The sequence below is a fragment of the Chelonoidis abingdonii genome, chromosome 4 (genome assembly GCF_003597395.2).
Source record: "Chelonoidis abingdonii isolate Lonesome George chromosome 4, CheloAbing_2.0, whole genome shotgun sequence".
Classification (NCBI taxonomy): Eukaryota; Metazoa; Chordata; order Testudines; family Testudinidae; genus Chelonoidis; species Chelonoidis abingdonii.
In genome coordinates this window covers 135,904,427-135,923,643 of record NC_133772.1, presented here as the reverse complement: position 1 = coordinate 135,923,643, position 19,217 = coordinate 135,904,427, and the positions used below count along the sequence as shown (strand labels likewise).

Genomic DNA, 19,217 nt, shown 5'->3' with positions numbered 1-19,217 from the left:
CTGAATCCCTCTACCTACTTTCACTTCCCTAGTTCCCTTGGAGATGAAAACCATGGAAAGGAGATTCTGACCTCTGTATGTGTTAGTACCGTGGTAACATTACGGCCCTCTCCTCACAACTATTTCTTGTACCACCTTTGGGTAAAATATACTCTGTATGTATGGAACATTATAGGAACAAATTGGGAAAATTCTTTATCTGATGGATAATTAGGATTAGCTGCAGTGACTTTACTGCTGCCAGAACGTACATGCTTCTTGGCAGTGGTTTTCTATTTACTGTCTGCTTTAAATGTGATACTTCGTAAAAAAAATCAGCATTTTTTTCAACTAGGAAAACATGAGATAACACATCCTGTTTTCGGGAGGGTACATGCAGCTGTACAGAAGGATCTTCTGCTTCAGTGCGACACTTTGGGCTTTGCTCAGCTTGGAATGGAGATTACAAAAATATCCAGAAAAAACAGAATCAGTGGTTACATATTGAGTGATGGACACAGTCATATTAATATAGATGGGAAACATTTACAAATTATTTTCAAAAAGATGTGCTCATGCCGACTACTAATACCTACACAGAGGAACAGTGGGGTAGTGCTGATATTTATTCAGTTATTTATTTATTCTGAATACATATATATTACATCCAAATTTTTGGGTGCCCAATTTGAGAAGCCTTGGTCCTGATTTTTCAAAGTACTTAGCATTATATGGCACTTTAAATGTTCAAAAACCAGCTCCCATTGACTTCAGTTGCAGCATGTCTGTACATCAGACCCCTGGAGTCTCAGGTTAGGTACTCAGGAAATGAAAAATTCACCATTCGTGGCTAACCTGTGAAACGTTTCGTTCAAGTGAGCTGGCCAGCATTACACAGGAGTGGCTGAGGTAGTGATAGAATCTAATTCTGCAGGGCAGCATTCAACTGCTTAAATAAACCATGAGACCCATCCTCTTTTCTGTTCTTTCAGTCCCCTTTCTCACTCACTACACACTTTCCAACTACTGAAAGAAATGAGGCAGGGGTCCACAGCCTCCTTCATTGCACAATCCTGATTCATCCCCAGGCATGTCCATCTTGTGCACTGAATTAGGCAGGGGGTCCTCTGGAAAAAATGGTATGTGATCATGTAATTAAATACATGTATCACAATGCACAGGCAACCTTAATTCTGGCATTTCATAGACATGTGCTGACAGCAGAGGAATTGTTGAGCTCAGCAGTCTTGGGTTCTATTCCAGGTAAGGTGACCAGATAGCAAGTGTGAGAAATCGGGATGGGAGTGGGGGGTAATAGCAGCCCATATTTAAAAAAGCCCCAAATATCCCTATAAAATTGGGACATCTGGTCACTCTAGGTTCTGGAAGAGATTATTCCCTAGTGGTCACAGATCCTTGTGCCCCTGCCACCTCTGGCCTATCCCTGTCCTACTCTTGTCCTTCCCCAATCCCTGGGGTCCTTGTCCCAGTCTTCTTGCCTAGCCAGTCTGTCTCCCACTCTGGGCTGCCCATTTCAGTCCCAGTCTTCCTCCCACCCAGTGCCCTGTCCTACTTTCCATCTCTGGGCAACTCATCCCGGTCTGTCCTCTAACTCCTTGTCCCAGTCTCCTGGCCCACTAGTCAGTTCAAGTCCCTTCCTTCAGGTTCCCTCTCAGATCTCAGTCCCCTCCACTCTCAACTGCCAGGTCCAGTATCCATGGGCAGCCAGTTCCAGTCTTTCCCTATCTCAATTCCTCATCTGATCTGAGCTTCTCATCAATCCCCATGGTCCAGGTCTTTTCCCTCTACACCTGAGTCATGCTATTCTTCCTTCACTCATAGTCTGGGCCCAGCATAGGAGTTATTGTGAGCACAGGAAAAGCAGTCTCCTTGTTTATATAGTTCCAGTGCCCAACACCACAGCAGCTGGGAGGAGCACATTGCAAGGGAAGTCTTGCTTGGCTCCTGCCACCCTAGGTTGGCTAATGCTCAGTGCAGACTGAATCTGCAGAGATCTTAGCTTTGAAGTTCTAACTAGTCCCTAATGAGCGTGTGAGATATGAGATTTGCAAAGGCTTATAGCTCGACCAAATCTGGTCCCTTTTCCCCGGGATCTACAAAAAGCACATGCTTGGCACCACGCAATAGTCCTGCCAAATTCCAAGCCTCTACTCAAAACCATGAAGAGGCTAAAGCTAAAGAAACAGCTGTACAGTTATTTTAACATGGACACAAAACAATGGATTTCCCCCTAATCTTCGAAGCAATTGAATCACTTTTACTGAACCTTAAAAAAAAACACAGCCTGAGGCAGACACCCAGCATGGAAAATTTTGGCCTGAATAGTTGGAGTTTTGCAAAGTTATAAACAACTGAAAACTAGGTCTTATAACTGAAAGTGTCAGGCAAGCTTAACTTTAAATGGAGCTATTGGCTCCTCCTATAAGGAGAGAAAGAGAGAGCTGGTCAAAACAGCATAAAAATGTTTGTGAACACTTCTACAATGATTTTCTCCTCTTTATTTCATAACAATTTGAAATGTCAGTAAAAAAAATCACAAATAGATTGAGAAATTTCAACCAGCTTCTATTATACATAAATAATAAGATTTTTGAGCCATCAAACTGTCCATATTATTTGCCTAATTAACCCTTTGATCATATTTTTGTTACACTCATCCTCCTACCCACCTTCCTGCCTAATGTTTGTTACATACTTTTGTTGTGACCTAAAATTAGGCCATGATCTTGCAAAGACTTTTTATGTGCTTTAACTCTAAGAACATGTGTACATCTTTCCAAGACCAAAGCCACAGATTGTAAGCTCTTCAGGGATCTTAGAATCATAGAAACAAAGAAGATTAGGGTTGAAAAAGACCTCAGGAGGTCATCTAGTCAAACCCCATGCTCATAGCAGACCAACCCCAACTAAATCATCCCAGCCAGGGCTTTGTCAAGCCTGACCTTAAAAACCTGTAAGGATGGAGATTTCACCACCTCCCTAGGTAACCCATTCCTCCTAATGACATAGTTTTTCCTAAATCCAACCTAGTTCTCCTGCACTGCAACTTGAGACCATTACTCCTTGTTCTGTCATGTGCCACCACAGCCTAGCTCCATCCTCTTCGGAACCCCCCTTCAAGTAGTTGAAGGCTGCTATCAAATCCCTCCTCACTCTTCTCTTCTGCAGACTAAACAAGAACAGTTCCCTAAGCCTCTCCTCATAAGTCATGTGCCCCAGCCCCCTCATCATTTTTGTTGCTCTCTGCTGGACTCCAATGTGTCCACATCATTTTTGTAGTGAGGGGCCTAAAATTGGATGCAATACTCCAGATGCAGCTTCATCAGTGCAGAATAGAGGGGAATAATCACTTCCCTTGATCTGCTGGCAACACGCCTACTAAAGCAGCCCAATATGCCATTAGCCTTCTTGGCAACAAGGGCACACTGTTGATTTATAACCAGCTTCTCATCCACTGTAATCCCCACGTCCTTGTCTGCAGAACTGCCACTTAGCCAGTCTTTCCCCAGCCTGTAGCGGTGCATGGGATTCTTCCGACCTAAGTGCAGGACTCTGCACTTGTCCTTGTTGAACCTCATCAGATTTCTTCCAATTTGTCTAGATCACTCTGGACCCTGTCCCTACCCTCCAATGTATCTACCTCTCCCCCTAGCTTAGTGTCATCCACAAACTTGCTGAGGGTGCAATCCATCCCATCATCCAGATCATTAATGAAGATGTTGAACAAAATCAGTCCCAGGACTAACACCAGGGGCACACCGCTTGATATTGGCTGCCAACTAGACATTGAGATGTTGATCACTACCCGTTGAGCCCGACAATCTAGCCAGCTTTCTATCCACCACAGTCCATTCATCCAATCCATACTTCTTTAACTTGCTGGCAAGAATACCGTGGGAGACCATATCAAAAGCTTTGCTAAAGCCAAGGTATATCACATCCACTGATTTCCCCACATCCACAGAGACAGTTATCTCATCATAAAAGGCAATCAGGTTGGTCAGGCATGACTTGCCCTTGATGAATCCATGTTGATTGTTCCTGATCACTTTCCTTGCCTGCAGGTACTTCAAAATTGATTTCTTGAGGACCTGCTCCATGACTGGAGGTGAGGCTGATTGATCTGTAGTTCCCCAGGTTCACCTTTCCTTTTTTAAAAAGATGGGCACTATATTTGCCTTTTTCCAATTGTCCGTGACCTCCTTCAATCGCCACAAGTTTTCAAAGATAATGGCCAATGCTCTGCAATCACATCAGCCGATTCTCTCGGATGCATTAGATCTGGACCCATGGACTTGTGCATATCCAGGTTTTCTAAATAGTCCTTAACCTGTTCTTTCACCACTGAGGGCTGCTCACTTCTTCCTCATACTGTGCTGCTTAGTGCAGCAATCTGGGAGCTGACCTTGTCTGTGAAGACAAGGCAAAAAAAGCATTGAGTACTTCAGCTTTTTCCACGTCATCTGTCACTAGGTTGCCTCTCCCATTCAATAAGGGTCCCACACTTGCACCTTCTTATCTTACTATGTGTTTATATAGCACCTAACAAAATGGGGGCCTGATCCTGCTAGAGTATTCTGGGTGCTGCTGCAACATGAACAATGAATAATTATGTCACTTTGGCTTAACAAAATGGGCTCTTCTATTAGGGCTGACCAAATTATTTACTGTGAATAAATTATCCAAGGTATCCTTTCATTGTGTTTACAACTTGTTTGCAAGCCAATCCAGTTTTCTTGCTAACACGTTCATGAGTTTTCACCGAAGAGTCTGATGGAAGAATTTTCAGACTATGGGTTGTTTATGGACTGTTCATTTTGTTTTTCATACTACTTTTGGTGTGTGATTGAAGCCTAAATCAGATGGTATTATTTCTGCCCCCTGACTGGAAGACTGAAATTTCTCAAACAAAGCAAATGGCAGGTGAAGGATAAAGAATATAAAGCTAATGTAAAATGAAATTTCTGTCTTGCAGGAAATTGTGATATTTTGACATTTGTTTTCATCCTTAATCTGGATGACAGGTCTAAACATCAAAACACTGTTCAGAAAAAAATTGATTCACAAATATTGAAATGTTTCATTTTGAGTTAGGTTGACACTCATTTCTCTGTGACTCAGCCACCGTGGTCACTTTTGGGAGATGTAGTTCTAGGTTCCTCTTGCATCCCTTCTTCTTTATGGGCCCTACTCTTGCCTGGACTACACCTCCCATGATGCACTTAAGTTTCTCCCTGTGCCTGAGCTGCAGCTGTGCCTCATGGTAGATAGTTTCATTTTGATTCTCTCCACAGAAAATTCCACCAAAATTGATCCTTTCATGCAGAATTTTGATGTTAATGAAACTGAATTTTTCCATGGAAAAAGTTTAATTCAAAACATTTGGACCAGTCCTACTCAAATACAAGATAGATATTCACACAAGAAGATGGACATTCATACAGAGAATAGCCACTCCCCAAACATCTGTGTGAACAACAAAAAAATGTGTATGGATGTTCACAAATGAATGGGGCAAAAATAGGGGTCAACCAAACAGCCACTCACAATTTGAATGACTATTTGTGGACATTATATTGAACCAGGTCTGTTGATGTCACTAAGCATAACCCTAAGTAACTTGGGAGGGTGGAAGGCCACAAGGGTATGGAGCCTTCCTGGTTTTAGGCCTCAGCAGACAAGAATCCCTCCATGTTTGAACTTTAATCAACCTAAAAGGCCAGGTGTAACAGCCATTATCAGCTGCAACAGTTCTAACCGGTCTGAAGCAGAAATAATGAGGCCTGTGCACCTTTAGCAGAAGGACAAGATAACTTGCAGAAGGAAAACTTACTAACGAGCTGCCGTGGCCAAGAATACTTAATGCACCTGCCCTTACGTAACTGCTACGGGGGGAGGAAGGAGAAGGGGGGGGGGGGGAAGAAAGAGAAAAAAAACTTGTAAAAAGGGAAAAGCCGCTTGTGTAGGGGTGCTTGATTTGAGGCGTCAGTCTCCCTGCACCGCTTTGAGATCTCAAATAAACTTTGCTTGCTTCTCCGCCCTGGTGCGTGTTCATTCGCGCTAGGCACTCTAGGCAACGAACCACTGTTGCTTGCCTCAGGCACCCTCTGTGCCTGCAACAGGTCTGTCAGTTATCTTACACAGCAAGTGGCCTAATTGCACGCACCCTCTATGTACACACACCCTGTTCAAACAAGACTAACCTTAGTTAGGATTTCCATAACACACCCACTCTTTGAAGTTATTGGATCCGTTCTCTCTTCCACACACTTTATTATTTGCAGCAGGGTTGTAGCTGTGTTGGTCCCAGGATATTTGGGAGACAAGGTGGGTGAGGTAATATCTGTTATTGGACCACCTTCTGCTGGTGAAAGAGAGAAGCTTTTGAGCTTACAGACCTGAAGAAGAGCTCTGTGTAAGCGCAAAAGTTTGTTTCTTTCGCTAGCAGAAGTTGGTCCAATAAAAATCACTACCTCCCCCACCTTACAATCTGTGGCTCTGCCTCTCGAATGCATTTTATTGGAAGCTTTGCTTGCATATGAACATTATGAGGAGTTGCTACTGAGCATGCTCAGTCACTAATTTTAAAAGTTAGGCATCTGAGCTGTTTAAAATGATTTCTTGCATAAAGTAGAAAAGGGGCTTAGTGTGCTTTAGAAACTAATCCCCTCCAGAAATGCTTTTAAATTAATCCAATTACTTTCTCTAGAGCCATATAGAAAAGTTTGAAGTCAGTTCAAAAAAATTATTTATGTTGCAGTTCTGTAATTCTAAAACATCTTGGCCAATTTTAACCCACAGGCTGCAGTTTGCCCACCTCTGCCTAAGACAGTGGTTCTCAGCCAGGGGTCCGGAACCCCTGAGGGGCTGCGAGCAGGCTTCACGGGAGCTTCCAAGCAGGGCCAGCATTAGACTGGCTGAGGCCCAGAGCAGAAAGCCAAAGCCCCAACGCATGGGGCTGAAGCCCAGATCCCTGAGCCCTGTCAGCCGAGGCTGAAGCTGAAGCCTGACCAATGTAGCTTCATGGGGGCCCCTGTGGCATGGGGCCCCAGGCAATTGCCCTGCTCCAGGATTTGTACCAATGGGGTATCAATTATTTCAGACATCAGTTCTGTGGGCCTAGAATTGTGTTTCTCAAACCTTTCCTTTTCAAATCTGTTCCAATGTGTAGTAATTGAAGTGGATTGAAAGCAAAGTAGTTTATGTGTAATTTTTATGTTCATGCTGGTAGCAAAATGCCTTTGCTATAAATATTGTTTAAAGTTATATATGGTGTGTTTCTATGAGTAGTAATAGTGTCTTGCTCTTCCATAGTGCTTTCTATGCAAGGATCTCAAGAACTTCATAAACAGTTTGTTGGCACTCTGTCTTTCCAAATAAATAGAAATGTGGGTTAAGTTACCTTGGCCAGATCTTCAGCTGGTGTAAACAAGCAAAGCTCCCTTGAAGTTTAAGAAACTGCACCACTTTACACCAGCTTAGGAGCTGTCTCTCTCTGCCTGGCCTAATATGTAGAAGACACTAGACTTGTCCAATATCTTTAAATGAATAAATAAAATGACATTTTTTATTAAAGCAGTCCAGCTCTACATGTATGAATTGCTCCAATGCTTTCTTATGAGTGCACCGAGAACAACAGTTTGGGGCTTGCAGACTTCCTAATCAATCTGAGAAAGTTTAAGCAATGTGACCATGTGATAGAGCTCCTCTCCCTCTCCTAGGGCAGGAGTTCTCAACCTTTTTCTTCTGAGCCCCCCCACAACATGTTATAAAAACTCCACGCCTCACTTGGGCCACAACAGCTGAGTTTCTGCATATAAAAGCCAGGGCTGTGTTAAGAGGTAGCAAGCAGGGCAATTGCCTGGGGCCTCATGCCACAGGGGCCCCCATGAAGCTTTAGTTTCAGCCCCGGGTGACAGGCTCAGGGACCTGGGCTTCAGCCCCATGCGATGGGGCTTTGGCTTTCTGCTCCGGGCCTCAGCAGTCTAATGCTGGCCCTGCTTGAAGGCTCCCCTGAAACCTGCTCGTGGCCCCTAGGAGGTCCTGGACCCCTGGCTGAGAACCACTGTCTTAAGCAGAGGGGAGAAAACTGCAGCCCGCGGGCCACATTCAGCCCACGGGACCATCCTGCCCGTCTCTTGAGCTCCCGGCTGGGGAGGCTCGCCCCTGGCCCCTCCCATGCTGTCCCCCAGCCCCCGCAGCCTCAGCTCGCTGTGCCGCCAGCGCTCTGGGTGGCGGGACTGTGAGCTCCTGTTGGGCAGCGTGGCTGTGAGAGCCGCCGGCCTGCCCCAGTTCTCTAGACTGCGTGGCAGTGTGGCTGCCTGCGGCCGGGTGGCACAGCTGCCAGTCCTGGTGCTCTGAGTGGCATGGAAAGGGGGAGGGGGAGTGGGGGTGAATTGGATAAGGGGCAGGGAGTCCCGGGGCAGTCAGGGGACAGGGGGTGGTTGGATAGGCATAGGAGTCCCGGGGTGCCTGTTAGGGGGTGAGGGTGTGGATAGGGGTCAGGGCAGTCAGAGGATAGGGAGCGGGTGGGGGGGGTTGGATAAGGGGCAGGGAGTCCCGGGGCAGTCTGGGGACAGGGAGCAGGGGGTGGTTGGATAGGCGCAGGAGTCCCGGGGGGCCTGTTAGGGGGTGGGGGTGTGGATAGGGGTCAGGGCAGTCAAAGAATAGGGAGCAGGGGGGGTTGGATAGGGGGCAGGGAGTCCCGGGGCAGTCTGGGGACAGGGAGCAGGGGGTGGTTGGATAGGCGCAGGAGTCCCGGGGGGCCTGTTAGGGGGTGGGGGTGTGGATAGGGGTCAGGGCAGTCAGAGGATAGGGAGCAGGGGGGTTGGATAGGGGTCGGGGGTTTTGAGGGGGGCAGTCAGGGGGCGGAAAATGGGAGGGGGCAGATAGGGGGCGGGGGCCAGGCTGTTTGGGGAGGCACAGCCTTCCCTACTCGGCCCTCCATACAGTTTTGGAAACCTACTGTGGCCCTCAGGCCAAAAAGTTTGCTCACTCCTGGTCTTAGGGTAAGTCTGCACTGCAATAAGACACCCACAGCTGGCCATGCCAGCTGACTCAGGCTAGTGAGGCTTGGGTTAAGAGATTGTTTAATTGCTAGTGCCCAGGATCTAGGACCCTGCAAGGTGGGAAGATCCCAGAACCTAGACTGCAGCCCAAGCCCGACTGTCTACACCACAATTAAGTAGCCTTGCGGCCCGAGTCGGCTAGCACTGGCCAGCCATGTGTTTCTAACTGCAGTTTAAACATACCGTTATAGACCTCGTGGGGCACATTTAGCACTCAGTTACAGCAGTGTAAATCCAATGTGATTCCAATATCTAGATAGGAATAATAGTAACATTTGAGAAGAGTAGAATTTGTCCCCAGGCTTTCAGGAGCAGTAAGTGCTCCTCAGAGGTGGATAAACACTAAACAGCTAACAAATACTGGACAATTTGTTCTGCAGTTTAGAGTCTGTGGTCCATTCTTGTATAAGCTTATGCTGAGAGCTAACGCCTGCTGTTCAGTGGGACCAGGTTTTGGCCCTTAGGAAATCAATGTAACAGAGAGAAATTGAATAATTCAGCCACGCTACTTATAGAAACTGCAACTGAATGGGCTAAAAGCCACATTTACCTGATTAAAATGGAGAGAAATGATGTAGCTATTTCTAGTCTATGACATTAGCTGTATTTATTCCTGTAGTTCAGCCAAGGGGAAGGTTTGATTCAGTGCCCAGCAGCGCATTAACTCGCATGACCAAGGCAAGTCAATCTTTACTTCACAATATCTTAGTGTGAATCACTAATATCCTGTATAAATATTGCAATCTACTTTTCTTTCTCCCAACAGGCTTTTTATTCCCATTATGTCTACATTCTAGATATGGCTGACACTTAAACCGAAGATTTCCAAAGTTTTTAATGGCAGAAGTAATTAATCTAATTGATGGAGTAACTAATTTTTGTCAACAGTCAGCCATTTTTGATCTAAGAATACACAAAAGGCGCAGATTGTAGAGCATTTGCAATGGCGAGCAATTACACACACAAATAGCCCTCTAGAAATCAATAGCGCTACTTATGGATATGCTCAGCAATATGAGCAAAATCTCCACAATCAGGCCCAGAAAGCTGGACTCTCTGGATATTTTCCATAGCAGATATAATTTACGAACAGCGGGACGGACCTCAGCGCAGTTTTGGGCTGCAGCATTTCATCTTGGCTGAAAAACACAATCTGCATCTTCTAGGTTGTAAACACTTTGAGGCAGAGACTGTCTTTTTGTTATCTTTACTCTGTCCCTAGCATGATGGGCTCCTGGCCATGACTAATCACTAAACTGTGTTAAATTAGATTGGTGGAATTGTATTAGACGTATGGAAGTCTATGGAGTTAGGTAACACCACAAAAACCTGCATTTTAAAACAGAAACTGTGACAGACAATGGAAGGCACCTCTCTAGAAGACTCCATTAATTCAGGGAAGTCTTATGGTCTGTGTTATATAGGAGCTCAGATTAGATTATTACAGGGGTTGCTTACGGCTTTATAATCTATGAATGACTGTGTCACATTACTGAAGAAACATCAGAAAAGTACAGTTCCATGGACCGGCTCTTTCACTGAGGTTTTGAATGAGAAACTAAGGTGGGGGGGGGGGGGAGTTGTTGGGTATGATTAAATAAACACGGTGGATACAGCCACTGGAGAACGGGAGAGCCATGCTTACGGAAGAGAGAGCTACTGACAACTGAAAGCAAAATATCTTCTCATAATTTACAGTAGGGGGGGAAAAAACCAAGTAGATAACAGTTCACATATATTAAGTAGTGATCTGGGAAGCAGATGCAAGGCAAAATATCTGGGTGTATCCTGGCCTTATGGAAAATAACATTTTGGTCTGGATCAGGTAGGGAAAGAAGCCTGATTTTCCAGTGTCCTGCACCTTCTGTAGTCATTTACACATGTGAAAAATGGATGTAAAATATGACCGAATCAGGGCTTGTCTATACACAGTGGTGCACTGGTTCAACTGAAGGTATGATTTTAAATTAATTAAACCAGTGCAAAAGCTGTGTGGACACTGATTTTGCTGTAATCCAGATTTTTTTTGGTTTACCTTAAATTGATTATGAAGATGTTTAAACTGAACTGAAATAAGACTCTCTTAATCTGAAATAAGAGTGTCCTCACAGGAGCTTGCACGAGTTTAACTAATCCAGTTGAATTAAACAGGGTCAAGTTGGTGTGTACTCAAGGCCTCAGAATTGTAGCTTTTTACTCCTGCTGTGCACTGCTGTGCATGACCACACAAAGGCAATGGAAAATTAGGCCCTTGGTGTTGAACTATAGAAGAAAATCTATTTACAAAAGTAAACTACCTTGTATTAGATAAGCCTGTGCTTCCATCTGGAGGCTCTAAGAATGGATGATGCAAACATCTTCTTCGAAAGAAAATACAACACATCCCTTTTTGGGCCGGATGTGCATGACTTAACAGAAGAGAATGCCATCCAAACAGATAAGCAGAAGACAGCTTGCAGATAGATAAAACCAATGTGGAATAAGAAGCACAGAGAGAGCTGCCTTGTTAAAAATAATTTAATTTAATTGCCAGTGAATGGAGTGTAATGAAGTTACTTCCCAGCTTTATCAAGACAAACAGACCCGGCTCAGCTAAGTTAAAAACGATGTCATCTTCATTCATTTTGTTGGACAGCTGTGAGGGTTGGGGCGTCTATGCGCATCTTGTGTTGGAAACGGTACAGAGACATGAGGCTGCAGGTAGACACAGGTGCTCAGGGAAGGAATGTTCTTCAAGCAGGCACGGGCTCACCTTGGTGAACATCCTTTAGGAAGATGCCACTTGTTCTGCTAGAGTGCTGGGAAGGCTAGCACAAAGAGGTGGGTATGATGGCCCCACCTCCTCCCTTGCCCTTTGGTAGTGGTGTATATTCCTGGGAGAACAGGAAGCGATTAGTTCCTATGCTGCTCTGGCCATAGGTTCTACCAGGAAGGGAAGTCTACTTCCATCCCTTCTTACCGATTGTCACCTGTGCAAGGGCCGGGGACAGTCTTGCTCAGTATATAAAGCATCCTGCATTGCACGGTATGGAGCTGGACTGCATTCTGCCCAACTCTCCTCTCGTGACTCCTATCCTTGGACTTTGATGTCCTGGCTCACTAAAACGTGGTTCAACTTTCCAAGCCAGAGACACTAACATGAGCAAAAACACTGCGGTGCTCAGATGCTTGAGATATTTATTACTGCCCCTTCTCCTGACCCCAGTCTCTGATAACAGCGTTGCCCCTCTACCAAGCAGTACCAGGTTGGCTTCCCAGTGGAGGAGAAAATGAATGAAGTAATATCTTCTAAGTGTAACTGTAACTGCTTTATTTACACATATATCAGACTTTCCCTTCTTATATTCCTCTCTTTCAGGAATCTCATCCTAACACCAATGCCCAGTTCTCAGGGAGTAATTCTACCTGAAGAACTAGCTTGGGTCTAATCCAGGTTATTGGGCTCAGTACAAGGGTGAATGAGTGGGCATTAAGTGGCCTGTGATGTGCAGGAGGTCAGAGTAGGTGGTCTTGTGGTCCTTTCTGATCTTAAACTCCATGGCCATGTCTACACCATGGGTGCTACAGCCGCACAGCTACAATGCTACAGCTATACCGCTGTAGCACCTTAGTGTAGACTCTTTCTACAGCAATAGAAGGAGTTTTTCAGTCAATGCAGGAACTTCACCTCCCTGAGCGGAAGTAGCTAGGTTGACAGAAGAATTCTTCCATAGACCTAACTATGTCTCCACCAGGGAGTAGGTTGGCTTAATGACAGCACTCAGAGGTGTTAATTTATCGCACTCGAAACCACCATACCTATCTCGATCTAACTTTTAAGTGTAGACGAGGCCTATGACTCTAACTGGACACCAAGGCAGAGAACAAACTCTCCATCTCCTGGCACATAACCTTATATATAAACCCCCAAAACTAATACCACCACAAGCATGTCTTCCAAGTCTAAAAATGTGCTCAAGTACTAAGAAAAATAACTTGAGAGATGATGTTTAACAGCGCCACCTGGTGACATCTGCCATAACTATAACCATAGTGAGCAGAACCATACTTGGGACCCTTTCAACTCCCAAATCTCACAAATCTACAGGTGCTTGTTGTTAAACTAGATTATTCCTAGTTTAATGTCTCTTTTGAAGGCAGCTCTCACTTTTAAGGCGATTTTAACATTTTGGGTGAAATTCTGATCCCACTGAAGTCAATGACAAAACTCCAGTTGACTTCAGTAGAGCCAGATTTTATCATTTGGGTCCAATTCCTGCCCAGTATAATTCCATTGACTTTGTTGTCAGGCCCTTTATTCATTCACAGCTTTCCTAAGGTCATTTTAAATATATCATGAAATCTTCTATTTTCATTTATTTCCGACTTCATTATTTTGAAGCATTTTGAAATGTCAGGTAAGGTGCCAGGCTGTTGGAAATAGCTGAACTTGGAAACAATATTGATCATTATGTCAAACGGAAAAGTTATCGTACTGCTAATCGACAAAGACCCCTCTGACTTTAAACTTTCTGTGGGAATAAAAGACTATGCTGACAAATCACAACCAATATTCAGCTGCCACATTATACAACTAGTTACTTTCAACTGCAATAACTCTTTATATGCATATGCTATGACTCAACAGCAGATGAATACATACACCCTCTTTGTACTTATTTCCACATTCAGTTCCATAGAATTGGCTACCCATCCATGCTGTCGACATCTGGAAGCAATTATGAAATTTGTCTGTTATACAGCAGTCACTTTCCCAGGGAAAACAGACAGTGTCCAGCCTCTGTTTACTTGGCTAAGTCACAGAACTATTCGGTCCACTTCTTTTGCAAGATTCTTTTAATTGTTCCTTCCTTAGTATTCTTCCAGCACAGCTCCTAAACTGGAACAACTAGAACATTGCATCAGAGCCCACACCCAAACCTACAGCAGAACTAACAGAAACAAAGCCAGCTGCATTAACTATAATCAAGGGTGACAAGCTAAATCTCAACCTTATTGGTCTAATTGTTTATGTAAGTATTTGCATGGCCCTTTACACGGTAGTATATGAGGGCCTTCCAAGTATCTGAAAAAAATTAATGTTTGCAAAATCCATGTTGTACTTTGTGGTTTCAGTGCTCATTTGTTCACCTTATCAGACAATGTCAATGTTGGCAGCACAGCACGTATAAGCATCCCTATAATAATCTGTTGTATGTATGTGAGTCCGTAAAACAGGTAAATAATCCTGAGTTCTAGTTCTAGCTGGGAATTAGAGACTCATGATAAAGTGTGCTGTGAAAATGACTAGGAAAATACTTTCATAATATTATGAGTTAAGTGGTAAGCCCCATGCCATGGCAAAGTCAGAATAGTGTTAAATCACATTGTAAGACTACAGCTAGGATTTACAATATATTTAACATTTGTACTCGATCAGGTAAAAAGTAACAAGATCATAAATGTAAAAAAGCACGGATAATTCCTAGGGCTCTGTGGTACGTCAACACTGCAATAAATCACCTGTGGCTGGCCCGTCAGCTAACTTGGGCTGGCGGGAGTGGGGGTTGGACTGCAGGGCTATAAAATTGCAGTTTAGACATTTGGGCTCAGGCTGGAGGTTGGGCTCTGGGACTTTTCCCCCTAGCATGGTCCCAGAGGCCAGGGTTCAGTAGCTGGCAGCCTGTTCTGAAACCTTACTGACAAGATCCCCATAACCACCTTTTTTAAGAACAGAGGCATTAACTCTGGCAGTTGAACGGCAGCTCAGATAATCATATTCTGTCTCCTAAAATATCAGGCCAACTTTAGCTGGATACATTGTTCATTCCTGATCTGAGCCATTGTGTAGTTATCAACAGCTCCCATCTTCTACAGCAGAGAGGGCTCCATTATATAGCAGTGGGAGAAATCCTTCATCTATTATCCTATACACAATGGTCACGTGAGACTTTAAAATTAATGTTTGTAAAGTGAGATCCTTTGATGAGAGTCTGATAGAACTATTCATTTATTACAAGACAGAAATAACTTTTCAGATATCTTGATAAATTTCTACATACCATATGTTTATAGGCCTTATTTGACAACACCTACATTCCTCTGCAAAATGGAAAATCAAGTCAACAAGGATCAAATAGGGTTGAGTCTGACTATTCAGAAACAGAAGTTAAAGTCCAGGCAAATGCAGTAGACTAAATTCATCCTTAGTGTAACTTCACTCACTTCAGTTCGGTTCCTTTACACCAAGCTTAAATTTGGCCAACAGTCTGACACCTGAGTACGGTGCAAGCTACGAAATATTTTGTTTGATCTGCTTCCCAAATTGGGGTTTATCCTCCCAGAGGAGTTGCCATGTCAGGCCTTTTGCCATGTATGTATGCCGAGTCCAAGGAACCCGTAGCAAGAGCCATGTGTCTCATAAAATGGGTACAGTGCTGGGAATTAGAACCTCGGGTGGGATTTGGAGAGTTTCTCCTGTCTGAGACTATGGGTAGGATGTCAGGAGAGCTCCTGGATTTTCCTCATGGCTCTGGAACACATCTTAGGTTGCTGATGCACTGATGAGGTTATCCCGTCACCGCATTGATCGGATGTCAGCGAAAATGCTCTTTGGGAAATGGCAGTAGGTGTGTTTAACGCGTGTGCCCGCAGGAATGGGTGGGGCAAGATATGGGGAAGCCTGGCCGAAAAATGCCAGACAGGATACTTTCCTGCAAAAGCAGTTTTCGAAACCATGTAGCTGATATGGTATGTCTCTAGATCTAGCATAGCAAGTAGAAGTAGAAATTTCCCCATACTCCACCACCAATGTGCCTCACCCTCATCCAGAAGGAATACATCTTTCAGACAGAGTATATCGGTCAGTTTATATTCAGTTTAGCCGTTCATCTAAGTAAATTATGATCAGATTTTAAAGCATGTAACTACACTGTAGCCCATCACAGCTAATGAGAGTATTTCTAAGGGACAGATGCTGACATCTTAACCTGAAATCAGTGGGATCCCAGCCCAGCAGAGTAATGCACGCTGAGTAGGGTGTCAGAATTTGGTCTTTTACATAGTAGCATTTTACAGAATACCTACAAGAACACCCCTGGCCATGCGCATTCAAGTCTAAAAATACTGCGGTTTCTTACCATATTTCTGCTAAAAAGCAGCCTAGGACGGAAGATACAAACTAGCCCTCAACCTGATTTTTTTTGCCGCACCGCGTAAGGTGGATGTGCCAGCCCAGATTTTGTTACCCTCCACTCTGAAATTCTTTGCATAGCGGAGTCGGAGACAATCAGATCTTTCACAATTCTTTCAAAGGAAAAACAAATTCCTCCAGCTGAATGCAGCGGGGTTTACTGCAGGGAGCCCTGCTCTATCCCGAACGCTTGCGGAGCTCCCCTGCCTCTGCTCAGAAATGATTCTGCAGCCCCGAGCTCGTGAGAAATCAAGTCACCGGTGACTCGTTCTTGCCTCCCCCTGTCTCCCGCAGCAGCCCCCCGGGAGCAATGGGAAAGAGGATGGTCTTACCCAGCTCTCCCTGCGCTTGTTTTTCTCTCCTTCACCGGCTGCTGCTGCTGCTGGCAGGAGCAGCAAAGATCATCCTCTCCCTGCTTCCCGTGCGTGCCCGGGGCAGCTCCGGGCAGGCGGCCACAGCCCAGCTGGTCCCAGGCGCGGTGCAGGCGGCGATCGGCTCCTGTCACTGCCCAGCGTCCCACGTGGAAGGAGCCGCACCCCGCCCCGCTCTCCCCCTGCCGATCGGCCCCCGGGCCCCACGCAGGGCGGGTCCTGCCAGCGGCAGCTCCGGAGAAGTGTGTGCAGGGACCCAGGCACCGCCCAGTCAGAGCCGCGGCTCCCCAGGAGCCCCGGGCAGCCAGTCCCTGCCCTGCGGCCAAACGGCCAGGGCCCCGCGGCAGCAGGCAGAGGAGAGACCTCGTCCCCCCGCCCCGAGCCTGGGAAAGGAGGGAGGTGGTGGGAGAGGAGGCAGGGCCGTCCTTAGCATTTATGGTGCCCTAGGCAGGATTATTAAACTGGTGCCCCTGTGCCTGTCTTGCTCTTAGCAGCACAAACATAAGTTTACACTATTGGAAAACTTGCCACATGCATGTTATGAAAACCAATTTAACTTACTTAAGCACACTGCCATGCTGATGGACTAGCACTAAAGTAGCAGTATAGAAAAATTCTGATTTGACAGAATGCTGCAAATAATATGATTTTTTAAAATTTGTCAACATTTTATTGGAAATTTATATGAAGAGGTATTGAAACAAGGATTTTTTTTTAATTAAAAGCAATCTTTCTGGCTTTTTGGGCTGCAAAATCAGTAATAATGTCATTGTATGACAAAGACAAAGTGATGTCTTGTATGATTGCAAGAATAGCAAGACCAATCAAGTGTTCCCGACCCCTTGCAGACCGGAGATAGTTTTTAATGAGCTTTAGTTTTGAGAAACTCTGTTCTCCTGATGCTACTGTTACAGGAATTGTCAGTAGACTACGACTGGCAATGTAGACATTAAGATATATGTCAACAAGTTTGCTGGTATGAGTAAACTGTACAATGTCCATCATCGATTTTGTATGTGGCAACATTGACAGTATACTCAATTCTTCATACAGTTCAAGTCCATTTAAAACAAAATGATCACCGTGCTTCAGGAGGCTCTCTAGGTCAGAGCTCCCCAACACGGTGCCTGTGGGTGCCATGGCGCCCACAGGGGCCTCTCAGTGCCCCTGCGTACTGGCAGGCGGACGAGCATCCGCCGAAATGCCACCGAAATTTGGCACCATTTCGGTGGTGACGCCTCTGGATGACACCGCTTGCCGCTGATAAGCATCATCATCCAGAGGCGTCGCTGCTGAAATGCTGCCGAATGCTCATCCACTGCCACGGTCCTTCGTCTGGCACGTGCCAGACGAAAAAGGTTGGGTACCACTGCTCTAGGTTCTTGCACTCTGTCATTAGTTGCTCTTGATTTCCTATTTTGTTGAATTTAGTCCTGCTTAGCCCACCTGCCAGCTGAGTGAATGGAACCCCAGGCCGACAGCGGGTTGAGTGGCTCAGCCGGGGTCTCAGCCACCAGCTTGCTCAGCCCGCTGCCGGCCTGGGTTTCCTTGGGAGTCCCCAGGCCAGCAGCAAGTGCTGAGTGGGGCCAGCGGCCAGGACCCTGAGTGGCAATGGGGCAGCAGCTGGAACCCCAGAGCAGCGGTGGGCTGAGCGGCTCAGCCCGCAGCTGCGTGCCATCAAAAATCAGCTTGTGTGCTGCTTTTGGCACATGTAGGGTGACCAGATCACCCAGGTCAAATATTGGGATGTGGAGGTGAGGCGGGGCAGGGGCAGAGGGGAAAAAAATGGAGGCAGAGCAAAAAAAAAAAAAAACCTGCACCCCCAATTCCTCCTACCTCAGCAAGCGCTGGAGGAAGGCCCGGGAGACTCAGGGGCGCGCAGGCCGGGGTGAGTGTGAGTCTGGCCTGGCCCCGAGCAGGCAGGACTTGGGTGTGGTACCTGGAGGGAGAGTAGGGGGCTGCCTGTGGGGCCAGGCAGTGGCTGTTCTCCTCACCTGGGCAGCAGGACTCGGGAGCAGCCGCTGCTACATCTTCCACTGCTGCGGGGAGAGGAAGCGGCTGCTGGCCAAGCTCGGCGACTGCGGCTCTGGCGCCCACGAACCCCCCGAGCCCGGGCCTGCTGCACGCGCCCAGCCCCTGGCCAGTCGCGTCTGAGCTGGCTGCCCAGCTGGTGCAATCCCACAGGCGGCCCCGGCGTGGGGGCAGCAGGCCCCAGCCCCCTCATCCCGCTCAGGTCCCACAGGGGAACGAACAGGGCTGGGCTGCCGATGACTCCACCGTGGGATTGCACCAGCTGGGCAGCCAGCCCAGACGCGACTGGCCAGGGGCTGGGCACAGCGTGTGCACTGCTGGGTCCCCGCAGCAGGCTTGGGCGCGGGGAGTTCGGTCCCAGGCGCCAAAGCCGCAGCCGCCAAGCGCCGCGTGCTTGGCCACTTCCTCCCCCCGCGGCAGTGGGAGCTGCAGCAGTGGCTGCTCCCGAGTCCCACTGCCCAGGTGGGGAGAACAGCCGCCGCCTGGCTCTGCAGGCCGCCCCGCTACTCTCCCTCCAGGTACCGCCCCCGAGTCCTGCCTACTCGGGGCCAGGCTGGACTAACACTCACCCCGGCC

At 46.5% G+C, this 19,217-nt stretch overlaps 1 protein-coding gene across 1 annotated transcript in view; it reads right to left on the bottom strand.

Moving 5' to 3' along the window:
* Nucleotides 1–16,792, bottom strand: part of INF2 (inverted formin 2) — a 40,088-nt gene extending 23,296 nt beyond the window's left edge. The window contains exon 1 of the mRNA XM_032771590.1: nt 16,572–16,792. The gene's annotated coding sequence lies outside the window, so the exon portion shown is untranslated. The remainder of the gene's footprint in view (nt 1–16,571) is intronic.
* Nucleotides 16,793–19,217: the final 2,425 nt, after the last annotated feature.